The 18,213-nt window shown below is 40.9% G+C and overlaps 1 protein-coding gene across 1 annotated transcript in view; it reads right to left on the bottom strand.

Moving 5' to 3' along the window:
• Positions 1 to 5,608, bottom strand: part of FMR1 (FMRP translational regulator 1) — a 71,266-nt gene extending 65,658 nt beyond the window's left edge. Inside the window, exon 1 of the mRNA XM_036739941.1 lies at positions 5,465 to 5,608. The gene's annotated coding sequence lies outside the window, so the exon portion shown is untranslated. The remainder of the gene's footprint in view (positions 1 to 5,464) is intronic.
• Positions 5,609 to 18,213: the final 12,605 nt, after the last annotated feature.

Genomic DNA, 18,213 nt, shown 5'->3' on the forward strand with positions numbered 1-18,213 from the left:
GAAGAGAAGGTGGATGGTAGGAATGGTCTTGTTGGAATGGGATAGGTGGCAATAGAACAAAGAGGTAGAATATTCAAAGGTAGAGAAATGCATTAAATTGACTTGGTAGAGTACAGCACCATGATTTCAAAGGGGTGGAGTGACTGCAGGTTATGGTGAATGCAAACAAATTTCAGAGTCAAATGTTTCTACAAAATGAAGGAGGAGAAGGAAAAGGACTGAAAATTAAGAGGTTACTATTAACTTTGGGGAAAGCAATGCAATGGAGATAGAATCCAGATAACAAGGAGTTGAGTGAGGATGTGGTGAGGAAACAGTGGTACCAGACATAAACAACTTTTCCCACAACTTTGACAAAGAAGAGGTGTGCGGGCTCAACATCGCACAACATTGCAAAGGTATTACTCTCACCAAAAGGGTACCTTCACATCAAGGAATGAGAGGTAAGAGAATCAACACACTGATCTGTTCGAGAAGCTGTTCTAATGGGGAATAACAATGTCCAGATGTCACTTACATCCTAAAGAAAACAAAATGTTTAAAATGGAAAATACTTCAGTGGGTCCTACAATGACAAAAATAAAGAATTTCAGGTTGAGCTAATACTCAAGTTCACAAAATATCTGAAAACTAAATGTATCTATGTATATGTGTATATACATGTATGCACACACACATTCGTGCAAATATACATACACAAAGATATGTACAGGTGTACAACATGTATGTATGCATTTATATGTATGCACAAGTATATACATGCATTACATAAACACCTTTGTGGGCATACAAATATGTGTGTGTACACATGCATATGTACACACGTGTAAGCATAAATATTTATATATGTATTATTATATTTGTATATAGAAATATATTAGCTGTAGACACATATATACACGAATATATTTGTATATACTCATGTGTATGTACATAGATGTGTGTACACATAAATTTTGTATACACACAGAGATGTATTTATATATATATGTATATACAACCTTGTATAGATGCAAATATGTATATTTGTGTATATATGTATATGTTCATACAAATATGCATTTTCACAAACATGTGCACACATACATACACATAGACTTACATATACATAGATATATTTAGTTTGGGGCTTTTTTATGAGCTTGAGTATTGGATCAACTTAAAATTTTTCCTTTTGCCATTGTGTAACCCACTGAAGTGTTTTCCACCTTGAAAGTTTTGTTTATATATATATATATGTTTTATAGATATGAACACACATGTACATATATGTGCATGCATGTGTGTGTGCATGCACATGTGTGTATCCTGGAACCAACTATGGTACAGTTGAAAGAATGCTGTCTGGATTTGGAATCAGAGAATCTACAAGTCACTTAATCTCTCTGAGACTTGGTTTTCTCATGTATAAGCTAAGGGGTAGGACTCAATGACCTCTAAGGTCCCTTCCAGCTCTGGATATATCATCCAATGGAACAGGAATGCCTGTATGCACAGTCCCTCCCTAAGGAAACTGCTTTTCCGTTACTGCCTGGGTGCTAGATACTCTCACTGGCTCATCTGTCCCTCGACTGCCAGGTTAAGGCTCATGCTCCTATGGTTACTGCAGCTGCCCTACGTGTCAATGGTCCTCTTTGAAAATGAAGGGTGAACAACAACAACAACAACAGCTGCCCGAGAAGAAATAAAAGCATTGATTAGTTTTTTATGAACCTCCCATCTACCATCTTGGTGGGATCAAGGGATATCCTGAGTCACACTCAACAACACATGGTTTCTAGAATAAATGGGTCCCACTCCATACATGCAAATGGGAAGGAGCCAGTGGGGAGGGACAGATTTAAGATGCCTGGAGCGGAGGCAGGTTAATTGGTAGACCATGGTCCGAGAGGAGGCTGGAAAGAATGGGACCAAGCATCCAAATACAGGGATTAATGTCAGTTAGGAGCATGGATACCTCTTGTTTTGTCACCAGAGAAGAAAGTGGGGGATGGGAGCTAAGAAATTTGGAGAAATGTAGGAAGGGAGTTTGTGTCAGATGGCCTTAATCTCAGTGGAAAATGCATACTTCAGAGCTCAAGAAGAGAGGGAAAAAATTTGGAACAGTTGTTGCAGGATGAGATCAGAACTAAAGAAGAGTAGGATTTTTAAGCGGCAGTGGGGGCCCAGCTGCAGTTATGCCCCATAAATTTGTTATGCTTGAAATCAGCCTGATTTTTGTGCCTTTCTCCAGCAGTGTGCAGAGGCCTGGGAAAAGGAGTAGGGAGGTCTGGTGATGGGAGTCATCCAAGAGTAAAATGCAGTGAGGCAGGAATGCTGGAAGGTCAGGAGGACAAGGAAATGGTCCAGGATCATGGCTTGGGAAAGAGTCAGGTGGCAAATCCATAGGGTGGGAAGGAGAGGAGGAGGGAGCAGACAAGCAAAGCCTGAGTGGAAAAAGAGAGATGGGTCAAGAGATTGGATGTCATTCTAATGGCAGACTGAGAATAATGCTAGTGAGAGAGAGGAATAAAGCAATCAGCAAGCACTCATTGTGTCACCTGTGGGCCAGAGACTGCCGTAAGAGGCAAAGATATGAAGACAAAAGTGAGGGAATCTATGTTCTTAAGGATTTTCCATTCAACTGAGGTATAGGACACAGCATGTTCACTGGTAAGTAAATATAGGATTTTTAATACAAGTGATTTTGAGCAAAGAAAAAGCCTGAATACAGAAGTATCCAAGAATATGAATGAATAGTTTTAGAAGTATGAACTCTCAAGAACTACTTGAAAAAAGATTCAAAAGCATTAATTGGAGCAATGAAAGCTAAAACAACCCTGAGATATCATATAACATCCTTCAAACTAGCAAAAATGCTAAAAGATGAGAAAATTTAATGCATTGGGTTTGGAGTCAGGGGTTCTGGATCAAATACGGGCTCTGCCACTCTAACCCTTGATTCAAATCAACTGAACAAATATTTAGTCTTTGTCTAATATATATGTATATACACATATATATACATACACATACATACATACATATATGTATATACATATATATGTATACATATACATATATACATACATATGTGTATATATTATAAATATATGTATAAATATATACTGTTCATGCTCCAAAATATATGTCTCATTCTGCATATTTAATCTATCTCATCTCTGTCAAGAAGTGAGTAGCATTCTCCACCGTCAGTCCTTTGGAAGCATGGTTGATCATCGCATTGGTTGGAGGACTCAAATCTTTCAAACTTGTTCATTTTTATAGTATTGATATAATATAAAGTGTTCTACTGGTTCTGCTCACTTTACTTTGCATCAGTTCATATAAGTATTTCCAGGTTTCTCTGAAACCATCCTCTTTGTTGTTTCTTGGTCCAATAGTAAACTATTACATTCATATGCTATTTGTTCAGATATTCCTCATTTGAGGGAACTTTCTTAGTTTCCATTTCGGCACCATATAAGAGTAAATATTGCTGTATATGTAGGACCTTTTCTTCTTTCTTTGATCTCTTTATGGAATAGACTTAGTAATGGCATCAATGGGCTGACCTCTTCACTTCGCAAATGAAGAAACTGAGGCACAGAGAGATGAAGTGACTTGTCTACAGTTACCCTGCTAGAAAGTGTCTAAGGTGGGATTCAAATCTGTGACTCTAAGTCCTGTACCCTATCCATTACACCATACTGCCTTGTGAAATATTCTCAACTTCCAAGACTGCTTAAATAGACCGGGACAGATGGTCATAACTTCAACCTTACCATCACCCAGAACTGTTCTTATTACCCCATAGCTGTTTTATGATCTGGAACTCTGAAATCTCTCTCTTTGATCATGAACTCATATCCATTTTCTCAATAAAATTTTGCTTTCGACAGAGTAATTCTTCTACCTCTTCTCCTTATCACAACCTTTTTAAAAATAATTATACTGCATTTATTTTAACATTTTAAAAAACACTTTGAGTTCCCAATTCTCTCCCTCCCTCCAGTCCTTCCCCCATCCATTGAGAAGGTAAACAATATGATACTACATTATACATGTGAAGCCATGTAAAACATTTCCATATTATCCATGTTGCAAAAAAAGACAAGAAAAGTAAAGTAAATGAGAAAAGTATGCTTCAATATGTACTCAGAGTTCATCAATTATCTCTGGATAGACAGCATTTTTCTTTATGAGTCCTCTGGAATTATCTTGGATCATTGTACTGATTAGAGCCACTAAATCTTTGATCATCATTACAATACTGCTGTAACTGTATACAATATTCTCCCGGTTCTGCCCACTTCACTTCACATCAGTTCATATAAGTCTTCCCAGGTTTTTCTGAAACCATTCCCGTCATTACTTCTTATAGTACAATAGTATTCTATTAAAATCACCTACCACCACTTGTTCAGCCATTCCCCAATTGATGGACATTCCCTTGATTTCCAATTCTTTGCCACCACAAAAAGAGCTGCTAGAAATATTTGTGTACATATAGGTCCCTTTTCCTTTTCTTTGATCTGTTTGGCATACATACCCAATATTGCTGGGTCAAAGAGTATGCATAGTTTTATAACACTTTGGGCATAGATCCAAATTGTTCTCCAGAATGGTTAGACCAGTTCACAACGCTACCAAGAGTTCATTAGTATCACACCCTTTTAAATTAATTATGATAATATATTACACTTTCACTTTGATGCATTGTATGTAATGCTTAGAGCTACCCTATGATTAAAGGGTATGGAAGTTATTTTATAGATATAGATGCTGAAGGAGGTTAAATTGGTAATCTAAAGTCACACAGCCTGTAAATAGCAGAGCAAGGATTTCAATCTACATCTCCCAATTCCCAAACCATAATGCTTTTGTATGCTTTCTCACTGCTTTCATGAAATGAGAAATTCATGTGACTATTTCAGAAGGACTGATGAAAAACCTCTAAAATTATGGAAATTAGTATTAAGATGGTAAATATTACTTTCAGAAATGTGAATGTTTCTAACCAAAGTGGTCTCCTATAGCCTCCATAACAAATCCACCTGGATATGCTCTACAGCCCTGACTACATGAACAGAACTAGGTAATATGGTACTTTTGAAATGAATAATTTCCCTTTTGTGGCCCTGGGGATTGTTAGATCTTGTTCTAAAATACTTTTCAATTCCGTATATAAACAAATTCACTTACTCTGGAAGTGATAGCCCACCTAGGTGAAACTCAAAACTCTCTCTGCATTCAGTAACAAATTTTAATCTGCCATTATTTTTAACACAAATACCTAATTTTTTAGTTCAAGAGGATGAGCTGGGAGTTGGAGAGTTGTCTGGTGAGTACTTGTTTTCCAACTACCACATCACTGCCTTTTTACAATTTAAGAGATTTTTAAATATAGCCGTTTTATTAGAAAGACAAGAAGCTATCTGCTGGGGCAGTTTAAAACTTTTGCCTCTAAAGTTGTTCCACTTACCTGATGAAAACTAGATTCCTGTGGAGGATAGGTAACTCTTTATGAAGAGAAGAGACCATCATTAAGCCTGAATCATTTTGACATTTACCTGTCTCGAGTCAAGAGAGTGAGGTCAGCCATTAAAATTTCTTTCGAGCATGATTCTAGGAGTCTGAGGAGTGGCTAGATTGCTGAACTTGGAATCAAAAATATCTCGGTTCAAAGTCCATCTCTAATTGGCCAAGTAGACAAAAACACAAAATGATAAACATTGAAAGGGCTGTGAGGAAACCAGGTATCGTTCATGGAGCTGTGAATCACTGAAGCCTTTCTGGAAAGCAATTTGTAACTTTGCCCCCCACCATGACTGAACTATCCATATCCTTTAACCCAACAATGCCACTTTTAGGTAGGTCTATACCCCAAAGTGATCTAAGGAGGAAAAGGACATACATGTACTAAAATATTTGTAGCAGCTCCCTTTATGGTGGCAAAAAACTGGAAACTAAGGAAGTTCCTATCAATTGAGGAATGACTGAACAAATTATGACATACGAACGTAATGGAATTATGGTATATGAATGTAATGGGATATTATTGAGCCATATGAAATGACAAAAGGGACAGTCTCAGAGAAATCTCAGAAGACTTGTATGAAATGATGCAAAGAGTAGTAAGAACACAGAGAACAATCCATACATTAACAACAACATTGTCAACAAAAGAACTACTTTGAAAAATTTTAAGATTTCTAAGTAATATGACAACCAACCACGGTAGCAGACTACTCACCTTCTGACAGAGAAGGGATGGACTAAGGGTACAGATTGAATGAGACATATTTTTTTGGACACAGTCAATGCAGGAATTAGTTTTGCCTGACTTTACAAATTAATTTTTCTTTTTTCAGGGTGTGTGTGTGTGTGTGTGTGTGTGTGTTGTGAGGTAGGAGAGGGAGAATATAGATTTTTGTTCATTAAAAAAATTATACCAAATCAAAAACAATTGCAGCTGACACTTAATTAGCTATGTGAGCTTGGGAAAGTCATTTCCTCTTTCTGTTCATCAGTTTTCTCATCTGTAAAAGGAGAGGGCTGAACCTGATGGCCTCTAAGGTTTCTTCTACCTCTAAGGATATGATCCTATGAAATGATCTCTCTCCCTTTGCTTCCCTCTTTCTAAAACTATTCTTCGTCCTCCAATCTCTCCATCACTCCCTTGTGATCATCCCCGTTCCAGCCTATCTTTCCTCCTTTCACTATCTTAAGACTTAACACTGACCTTTTCTTACTATACCCTCACATAACAGAATTACTATAGTGAGTGTGAAGGGGAATATTATGTAAAAGCATGAAAGGTAAGATGGTTCCAAACTGTGAAGGGCCTTAGGTGCCAGAAAGAGGAGTTGACATGATTCTACATGTGATAGGGAGCCCACTGGAGTTCGTTGAGTAAGGTGTTGACGTGGTCACACTTGGGCTCTAGTAGTAAAAGAAATTTTGGCAATTAAATGGATGATGGACTGGAGTGGGGAAACCAATTTAGAAACTATTGTGATAGTCAAGGCAAGAATGAGTAAAGGGGGCAGCTAGGTGGCACAGTGAGTAGAGCATTGGCCCTGGAGTCAGGAGGATCTGAGTTCAAATCTGTCCTCAGATACTTGACACATTTACTAGCTGAGTGACCTTGGGTGAGTCACTCAACCCCAATTGCCTTATCTTCCCCCCTCCCAAAAAAAGAGGGAGTGAAGGTCTGAGCTAGGCTGGTAGCCAGGTAAATAGAGAGAAAGGAGGCAGAATTGAGATATTGAGTGGAAGTAGAATCAATAAGACTATTTGGTGATTTGGGGTTTAGGTAAAGGGTTGAAAGCTTGGGGGAAAATGGAAAAATTCAGAGGGGAAATACCCCATTCCAGGTTTCTGTATGTGTCTAAGTCTTTTTTCCAGAACAAAAGGGAAATAAACATGTTTATTATGTTACCAGAATTCTTCCCTTTTAATTTTTTTCCCTTTGTCATTGGCCTTCATAGTGGAAGGGGTTAGTTGAAGAGAAAGGGAGAAATAGTCATTCAAAAGGGCTGTGGCCTTGGGAAGCTAGTGAGGCGGCGTTTAAGGCTTTCAAAGGAAGAAAGCTAGAGAAATCCCAGTTTAGTTATGTTGTTTAGTTGTTTTCAGTCATGTTCAACAATTTGTGACCTCATTTGAGGTTTTCTTGGCAGAGATTCTAGAGTGGTTTTCCATTTCCTTCTCCAGTTCATTTTGCAGATGAGAAAACTGAAGCAAACAGAGTTAAGTGATTTGTCCAGAGTCACACAGTTAGTAAATGTCTGAGGCTGGATTTGAACTCTAGTCTTCCTGACTCCAGGCCTGGCACTCTGTCTACTGCACCACCTAGCTGCCCCACATAAACATTAGTTATGTTGCCTTTTATCTTTTCTTCAGTGATGACAGGCCAGGAAAAGGGTGAGGCTGTGGGCTACTAGGACCATATGCACAATTGTAAAGCACACTGTCTCTGTGTATTCTGACAATAGCATTAGTTATATGTTTTTTTATGGTTACAAAATACTTTCACATACATTATTTGATTTGATCTTCCCAACAATTTCTGTGACGTAGGTGGTAAAAGTAATACGCTATACATTGAATGGGTGTTGCCTCAGAGAAACTGAGACCTGGGAAAGACCTTCATTTAGAAAGACCAAGGTCACCCGTTACATCTCGGGACATCTCCAGTCATCTTAACTTTTGTCTTGCCCCTGGACTTCGATGACTTCGGAAGAGAGGCTGACGACTTTGCACAGCTGTGCCTCACTTCAATTCAATTCACATGCAAGTCAAGACATCACCCCATGCCATCACTCATCTTCTTTGAGAAAGAAGGACAAATGACATCTTAACACTATAGCTAACTAGCTTAATGGTGCATTGTCCTCTACATTTAGTTCCTTTTTTCTATAATAAGAGTAGTAATAATAGCTCATATTTCTATAGCATTTTGTATACATTATCTCACTTGATCCCCATATACCCGTTTGAAGTTTATTGCCCTTATTTCATGGAAGAGGAAAGACTGTCTGACTCTTCGTGACTCCATTTGGGGTTTTCTTGGCAAGGATACTGGAGGGGTTTGCTGTTTCCTTCTCCAGCTCATTTTACAGACTAGGAAACTGAGGCAAACAGGGTGAAGTGACTTGCCCAGGGTCACACAGCTAGTAAGTGTCTGAGGCTGGATTTGAACTCAAGAAGATGAGTCTTCCTGATTACAAGCCCGATGCTCTATCCACTGTACCACCTAGCTGGCCAATAATACTAGTAGCTAACATTTATGTAGGACTTTAAGATTTACAAAATGCTTAACCTATATTGGCGTTTCTATCCATCTTGCATTCGATCCTTACAACAACCCTTCAAGGTAGGTGCTATCATTATCCCTTTTTATAGATGGGAAAACCGAGGTTTAGAGAGGTTATGTCATTTGCCTGGGAACACACAGCTAGTAAACCATAAAGCAGGATTTAAACATAGATGTTTCTGACTACAGGACCAACATACTATCCATTTTGCTATATTGTCTCCTCCCATCCAAGTCTTGCCAAACCCCAGCCCCAAATTACCCTTAGTATGTACGCTCTCTACCCCAATTCACACACCTCCTGAACAACACTGATGACTGGATACACTGCAAATTGTTATTACTGAATCTCCACTGGCCCCTCACTGCTTTCTACAAATCCTTGAACTTTTCCTCTGTTGGCTCTGTGACACATTCCAGGAAGCTACTCTTGCAGACATTTTCCTCTCTCCTTAGTCCTCTGCCACCACCTCCTCCCCCTTCTCTTGGCCAAAGGCCTTACCTCCTACTTTACCAAAAAATCAGAATTATTCATGATGAACTCCTTTCTGACAGCATACCTCAAGGCCCTTGGACTTCATCCTATGGTCGTTCCTCTGCTCTAGTCGCTGAGGAAGAGGTGGCTTTCCTACTTTCCAAGACCACCTTCTCTAACTTGTGCCCTTGATTCTATTTCCTTTCATCTACTTCAAAAGCTTGGCTGTTTGATCAGGCCTTTCTCTTATCTGCCGTCGCTCCTTATCCACTGGCTTCTTTCTTGCTGCTTAGAAACATTCTGAAGTCTCCTCCAACCTAAAACAAAAACCCTTCACTTGATCCTGCCATCTCTCAGATAGTCATCCTCTATATGCCCTCTCCATTTCACATCCAGGTTCCTTAAGCTGGCTCCACTTGTTGTCTCTGAGTTCTCATTTCTCAAATCCTTTCCATCTGGCTTCCAATCCCATACTTGACTGAAATTGTCCTCTTTAAGGTTGTCAATGACCTGTACAACAATAGTGGTCCTATGGAGCTGGGCATGTCCTCTAGCTCTGTGAGGATGGACATGAGCCTTTTCTATGGGACACATACTCTGTGACTCCAATCTAAAGGACATGTGTGACCTAGCAACTCTTGGTTGGCCCATTGGTTCTTATGACTTGGGTTTCATCAAAGATAACAGGCAATTGAGCCAGGAAGGGCTGCAGGCTATATGAGACATGTAGAAAGGTGTCATCGTCGTCATCATCATTATCATCATCATCATCATTATCATCATCATCATCTTCTTCTTCTTCTCCTCCTCCTCCTCCTCCTTCTCTTCTTTCTCCTCCTCTTCCTCCTTGCTTTGCCCTTCACCTATCCCAACAGCAATAACAATGTGCATTTTGCATGTATAGCAGTGAAAATCTGTGCTTGCGTAGGTAAGTTGGAATTCTTGACTTCATTCTTTTACTTTTATGCTTCTTCTCTAAGGAGAACAAACTGTATGGGATACAGTCCTGATATCCCTGCTGTTGCTGGTGCCAACTCTGCCTCTGTAATAGTACTGTAAGGAAGCAAATTTCCCTCTCACCTTAATTGATGTGGTCACAGAAGGCTCAGAATGTATTCATAAAGTGTAAAATAGGTGTTAAGAAATTATCCTATAATCCCATGATAATGTCTGCCTAAATCCTTAATCAATTTGAGAGGATTCTCTTGCCTTGGCCATTGGATGAGGTAACTGACATAATACAGTAAACATCTTGTGACTGGCTGAACCAGTCATGCCCCGTGGGCCTATGTAGAAAAACAATAGTTCATTTAACCCTGAAGAGTCAGGAGTACTTTTGGGGGAAATCCCTGTAAAGGAAAGAGGGGACTTTCTCTCCTCCCTCCACCCCCATCTGCCATGTCTTAGGAGCTACTAAATCAGTAGGAGACAATTGTGAGCAGAAAGGCATACCCAAAGTCAGATACAGATACAGAGAAAGACAGTCACTGGAGCGAGGAAGCAGCTCCAGAAGAGTAAGGTCTCATGTCAGAGAAGGGGGCTGGCATTGAACTCAAGAAAAGAGTAGGGGTTGAAAGGCCAACTGAGCAGGCCTCCAGCAGAGAAACTGCACCTAAGAAAAGCTTTGCCGGGACTCTAGCAAGAAAGAAAGGACTTTCAGGCCATGTGGTGTTAGGAGTTGGGAGTTACCCTTTGCCACTCGTATATCTAACATGCATGATTCACGACCATTACACTCTCAGTCTAGGTCCAGTCTTCCCACGGATGTATTTGTAAGACAATGAGCCCCAAGTTTATGGGGAGAATGTTTGGTACCAAATGTGCTTACCACGCCACCTTAGTAAATACCTTTGCTAAGAGCTAATTAAGTCTACTAGCTGATTGTTAATGGGCAACATACCTGTGGAGGCTTGTGGTTTACAGGAGTAGGAGAAACTACCCACAAGGTTACTCTTAAAGCCCAAAGTAGTAGCCACCCCTCATGGTCATTTGACTGCAAGTTAGGGGAAGTAGTCCAGAGGACCTACTTACAATTAGCATTTGACCCCTACCCAAGAAGCTCCAGTAGCTTCCTGTTGCCTTGGGATAAACTGCTACCTCGTCCCTTTGGTATTTAAATCCCGTCCTGGTCTCGTTCCAACCTGTCTTTTGAGACAGTTTTCGTAGTACTGCCCCTCATAGCCTTTGTGGTCCAGTCACACTGGCCCACTTACTGTTGCCTGTACATGATATTCTGTCTCTCACTTTAGTGACTTTGCACAAGCTGTGTCACATCCTTAGAATGCTTTCTCTCTTCACTTTTAGCCTCTTGCAATCTCTGACTCCTTTTGAAATCAAGTGTCACCTCCCACATAAAGTCTTCCCTGGCACTCTTCCCTCCCCCACCCAGTTCCTTTGTATTCATTTTATATTTATTTATCTTGGTACAAATTGCCTGTGCCTGATAGAAAATAAATACATTTAAGGCAAAAACTGTGTCAATGTTGTCTTTGGATACCCAGAGCTTAGCAGAGTGCCTGGCATATGGTAGACACTTAATAAATGTTTGTGGAATTGAATTAGGTTACTCAGTAACAGATGGGTTCTGCAGTCAACAGGACGATAGGGGGTAGGCAGGGGGTGGTACCTCACACTTCTTCTATGGTATTAAACATATCCTAGAAATGCTGTATGCTCCCCCAGCAGACAGGGAGCGCCAGTGGTCAAGCTGTGTTGGAGCAACCGCTTAGTCCCGAGTACCACAGAAAATAGCGGAGACAATGATATTACATCCATTAAGAAGAGCTTGAGGACTCCCCATCCCCGCCTCTGACCATGGATGCTCACAGAGGTTTCATTTCAGCCAGGACTAAATCATAGGGGATGTCTATCAATGGAGTCCAATGAGCAAAGACAGTATTGCTAACTGCTATCTATACCCAAAGTACAGGCTGTTCTCCCAGCTAGGGGAGAATGTGAAAGGGCTTCAAGATATCTTTCCTCTCTCTAGGTTCCTGGAAAGAAATGGATACAATAGAAAATAAAAAAGTATCTGAAAAGGGAAATTCTGAACCTGTGTTAGGAAGTTGGAAGATAAAAGAATGTGACGAGAATACGAAAAGGAAGGAGAAAAACTATGGAGTACCTGTAGCTAAGTAATAGCTATGAGAACCTTCCTAGGGCAAGAGGTTGGACCAGTGGTGGCTGGTAACTCCCTCCTGAGGAGTTGTGAGATATTAACAAAAGAGAGATCTGCTCTCTACCCTGGGCACACATCCAGGGCAGGAGAGAGGACCTCCCAAGACTTGTCACTTTGGATGACTACTTACGTCTTCTGCTGGTTCGTGTGAAGACAAAATATGATGCCAGATGGGATTTAGAAAGCCTTGCTAAGGATTAGGAGGTCCTGGGCAAGAAAAGTGAGTGAATCAGGGGCACAGGTAATCTTCTTTTTAAATAATGAAAATGAAAAATTTAATGGCTAATTTTGTTTTCTAAACAATAGTTATATACAATTTATGCTAACCAGTCAGTCAACAAATATTTATTAAGCTTTACTATGTTCCAGGTACTATGCTAAACATTAAGTATACAAATACAAACAAAAATACAGTCCCTACCCTCAAGGAGCTTAGAGTCTTTTTTAAAAAAATTAATTTATTTACTTTTAGTTTTCAATATTCATTTTTATAAGATTTTGAGTTCTAAATTTTTCCCCTCCCTTCCCTTCCCCCTCCCCAAGTGGGCATGCAATCTGACATAGGCTATACATATACAATCATATTGAACATATTTCCACATTAGTCATGTTGTGAAAGAAGAATAAGAACAAAAGGGGAAAACCATGAGAAAGAAAAAAAAGAGAAAATAGTCTGCTTTGCTCTGCATTCAGACTCCATAGTTCTTTTTCTGGATGTGGATAGCATTTTCCATCCTGAGTCTTTTGGAATTGTCTTAGATCACTGCATTGCTGAGAAGAGCTAAGTCTATCAAAGTTTGTCACTGCACAGTGTTGCTGTTACTGTGTACAGTGTTCTCCTGGTTCTGCTCACTTCACTCAGCATCAGTTCATGTAAGTCTTTCTAGGTTTTTCTGAAATCTGCCTGCTCAACATTTCTTATGGAACAATAGTATTCTGATTGATGGGCGTCCCCTCCACAGGTAATCTTAAATCAATGCTACGCATCAAAGGCAAAGGCTTTGGAGAGGCAGACTTAAAAAGTGAACAGAGCTTTCAAGTAAAAAGGAAGGGAGAAGGAGAAAAGTGCCTACATATAATGACACCTTTCTATGTTGTGGAAAACCTGGTAGAATCACAGAATCTCAAGGTTGGAAGGGACCACAGAGGCTGCCTAGTCCTACACATATTTGATCATGCATTGCCTCTACAATATGCCCATGTAGTCACTGAACCTTTGCCTCTAGACCTTCAGTGAGGGTGGTGATGGTGGGAGATCCACCATACCTCAAGGCAGCTAGTTGCACTTATGGCTCTATTAAGAATTTTTTTCCTGACAGCAAGCCTAAATTGGCATCTTTGCAATTTTCATATCCTAGTCATGAGTTTCATTCCACAAAGTCTCAGTGATGGTCATATTTGCTTCCTTGTACTGGAATCTCTAGTTCCCTTTGCTTGTTGCCCATATTTTATGTATTTCTGTGGAGACCTGGAGGTCATAGGTGTTACTGCTTGGCTCCTTTCTATGGATTTCTGGTCATCTCTACCGCTTTTCTTCTTGCAAGTACTCTCTATGGTACATATGGGCATTTTTTACCTTCCCCCTTAGTGATGTAAAGTGAAAAGGGCAGACTGATGGTCGGTTACTATGAAAGTGGACAGGAGGCACCTAAAGGGTGGAGGAGTGGGAGAACGTTGGGAAATAGGAATTTTGAAATCTGTGAAGTTAAGCAAATAAACACAAAGTAATGGTGGGGGATGTGGAGAACTAACGACTGGGAGCTTCAGGAAAGGTCTCTTGTAGGAGGAGGTAGCCCTTGAACTAGGCCTTAAAGGCAGCCAGAGATTCCAAGAGGCAGACGTGAGGACAGAGAGCCTGCCAGGCATGGGGGGTGGGGGGGTGGGGGTGGGATGAGGGGGGACAGCCCCAGAACTGGGAAATAGAATGTCAGATAGGGATGTCACATGGGGGAAGAGCAACGAGGCCAGTTTGGCCAGAACAGAGAGTACAGGGAGAGGGAGTATTATGAAGTGCAACTGGAAAGATAGCCTGAAGTCTGACTGGGAGGCACTTCAAATGCCAAACAGACGACTTTAGAGGTAATTCTTTTAGAGGCAATAGAAATAAACCAATGCTTCTCAAGCAGAGGAATGACATAGTCAGCCCTGGGCTTTAGGAATATAAATTGGGCAAGTATGTGGAGGATGGATTGGAGCAAGACCAAGAAAGATGCTGTTACAATAGTCCAGGCAAGACTAGGGTTGTGGCTGTTTGAGATCAGTGAAGTGGAACCACCAAAGAATGAATGGTGTTATCCTTCTCTTTGATCACAAAGACCTCAGTCGTAACCACCCAACTTTCCTGCATCTGAAAGAGAACCAGAGAAATAATTCCAGGAGAGGCAAAGAATCTTAAATTAGATCCTTCCCCCCTCAGAAAAATGACCCTTGGCTTTGGGGGGAACCCCTTTCCTAGCAGGTGGCAATAGCCATCTCTGCCCCAGCTAATCTCTTCTCATGTGTACATGGATGTACTTTCCAGTGTTTATTCACAAGAAAAAAAGAGACAAATCGAGAAAGAAAATACCAGAGTAAGGTAAGTAGAAGAGATTATAAATCTACCCTGGCCATGGATTGGATTCACTGGTAGCCCTTACAGTTCTTAAGCTCTTCCACAGTTCTCTCAGCTTGGTTTCTGCCCACCTAATGCCTCCTAGGCTGGAGCATCTAGCCTGGTTTGGGCACACAGACAACTGGCTCAAAGGATCGTAGGATCTGAAACTAGAAGCAATCTTTGAAGTCCTCTCAGTCTGCTCCCTCATTTTATAGAGGAAAATGCTGAGGCCCAGAGGTCAAAATAACTTACCCAAGGTCACTTGCACCTTGGTTTAATGCTTACACTGGATCTGGAATCAGGAAGAACTGGGTTGGAATCACATTTTCTCTCTCCCTCTTCTTCACTCCCACTCCCTGGCACTGATACTAGCTTTTGATTCTGGGTTTCTGGGTCACTTAAGCAGTCTTAATTTCTTCATCTGTAAAATGGCGGCTACCTCATTGGGTTGGTGTGAAGTCTGAAATGGGGACAGGGAGCAGATATAGTATTTCATTGTTATAGAGAAAGTGGAGGGGTGCTCAAGGAGAAGAATACTTTCTAACAATGCAGGTCAACACCTCAGCAACTTATAGTCCAGTTACCTAGGACACTGATGGGCTAGGACTTAGAAGATCTCCAAGGTTCCTTCCAGCTCAGAATCTTTGACCCTGTGTAAAATGTTTTGCAAACCTTGAAATGCAATATAAATACTAGCTAGCAGTAGGCAGGGCTGAGATGTGAGCCTATATCCTTTGATTCCAAATCCCAACACTTCCCATTGTAGCATGCTGTTGTTGTTGTCATCGTTGTGTTGTTCACTCATTGTTACAGGCTCCCGAAGCCTTGTAACTATACTCAGGGTTCCCCCCAAGCCCCAGGCCTTTGCCTAAGCAAAGGACCTGATCTCGCGGACAATGTATGGGGCAGGAGCCAAGAAAGATGGTGAAATGACTCCATTTATCATTTCAGCAAGCAGCACATTTATATCTTTAGTGACATAGGTACATTCTTTGGTTACGTGGGTGAAGGACAGGTAAAATTCAATTCACCTGGAAACTAGGACCGCCCCGACTCCGTCTACTCTCCTCCCCTTCTCTTCCCTCGCTAACTGGATGCTCCCTGCGGTCAGGCAGTCCAGGCAAAGAACTGGAAGTTCCACGTGCTCTGGCAAGCCCAGACAGAGAGCCGGAGGTTCCATGAGATCAGGCAGGTCCGGGCAAAGACCTGGAATTGCTAGGGAGGCAACAAAGGCGAGACCCCTCCTCCTGGCTCCACCCATATCTTAAAGCTCTGAGTTTATCTCAGCAGGCCCCTGGGCCTGGAGGTCCGAGGAGGACAGGGCTCAGCTATAACTCGGCCCGCAACAATTCATGTCCAATTTTGCAATTCCATGGACCATAGCACACCAGGCCCTACTATTCTCCACTATCTCTCTCAGTCTGTCCAAGTTCATGTTCATTGTTTCCATTACTCTATCTATCCATCTCACCCTCTGCTGTCCCCTTCTCTTTTGGCCTTCAATCTTTCCCAACATTAGGGTCTTTTCCAATGAATCCTGTCTTCTTATCATGTGGCCAAAGTATTTAAGCTTCAGCTTCAGCATTTGACCTTCCAGCGAAGAATCTGACTTTATTTCTTTAAGTATTGAGTGATTTGATCTCCTTGCTGTCCGAGGGACTCTCAAAAGTCTTCTCCAGCATCTTTAATCAAAAGTGTCAATTCTGTAGCATTCAGCTTTCCTTATAGTCCAACTCTCACAGCAGTATATTACTACTGGAAAAAAAACCATAGTTTTGACTATGTGGACCTTTGTCAGCAAGGTGATGTCTTTACTTTTTAGCATGCTTTCCAGATTTGCCGTAGTTTTCCTTTCAAGGAGCAAGCATCTTGTAATTTTGTGGTTGCAGTCACCATCTAAATTGACCTTTGAACCCAAGAATATAAAATCTGACACTGCTTTCCACATCTGCCATCGCTGATTACCCTCAAACTGATTTTGGGATTCAGTAGCCTCAGCAAGCTGGAAGAAGCCCATTTACTGAACAAACATACCTTGGCTCTAACACTATGTCCCCTACCCCCACCCCAGCCAATAGAGATAAAGACTATTTAGAGAGAGGGGTAAACTATGGTTTAGAACAGTGGTGTTAAACTCAAACAGAATGGATTCCTGACAGCAGCATGTTGACTTCAAAAACCACAAATTAACATTATCTATGTTGCATTGTATTTTTATTTCCTTTGTTAAACATTTCTCAATTAGATTTTAATCTTGTTCAGGCCAGATTAGGGAATTTTTTTGGGCCCTGCGAGTATGATACTTCTGGTCTAGAGGGAAAAAAGTTCAGTTTTGGACATGTTGAGTTGGAGATGTTCTTGGGACTTCTAGTTTGAAATGCCCAATAAGCCATTAGTGATGTGGGACTGAAGCTCAGAGGAAAGACAGGGCTGGATATATAGATTTGAGAGATATCTACATAGACATAACAATTAAGCCTATGACAGCTGATGCATTTGCCCTAATTTGCTGTTAGGAGCTGTGATATGGATGAAGACCCAGCAAAGGGAATTGAGAAAAGGTCAGATAACAAGTAGGAGAGACTAATGTTAAGAAAACAGAGTGTAAAGTATATCCAGGAGGAGAGGTTGTGCCAAAGGCTAGAGGTCAAGAAGGATGAGGACTGGCAAAAGACCAGCTGATTTGGCCATTAAGAGCTCATTGCTAACTTTGGAGAGTGCCATTTCAATGGAGTGATGAGCTCTAAAGACAGATTGGGGAGGATTAAGGAATGAATGAGACAAGAGGGAGTGGAGGCAGTGAGTGCAGATAGCTTTTTCAAGTTTAGCTGAGAAAGGGAGTAGAGATAGCAAATGTCTACTGAAGATTGTTAAAAATATTCTAAGTGTTTGTGTGAAGCGAGAATCCCCCAGCAAAGTACTGCTTCCAGCTGCTATGGGGCTATCTACCAGTCTATTATTTGCCTCAAGACCTTCATTTCTTCCTGCTCTAGCTGGCATTTTTCCACCAAAGAGGTGGCCCTAAAGTATGATTCAACACTGAAGAATGCTGAGATGTGAGGGTGGACTATGGGTGTAGAACATTACATATACTTTGAGATTTGGTTGATGAATCGGTCAGTTTCCTTTTCTTTCTCTTTTTTTCATTGTTATAAGAGATGGCCATATGG

The sequence above is a fragment of the Trichosurus vulpecula genome, chromosome X, assembly GCF_011100635.1.
Source record: "Trichosurus vulpecula isolate mTriVul1 chromosome X, mTriVul1.pri, whole genome shotgun sequence".
In the NCBI taxonomy this organism is placed as follows: Eukaryota; Metazoa; Chordata; class Mammalia; order Diprotodontia; family Phalangeridae; genus Trichosurus; species Trichosurus vulpecula.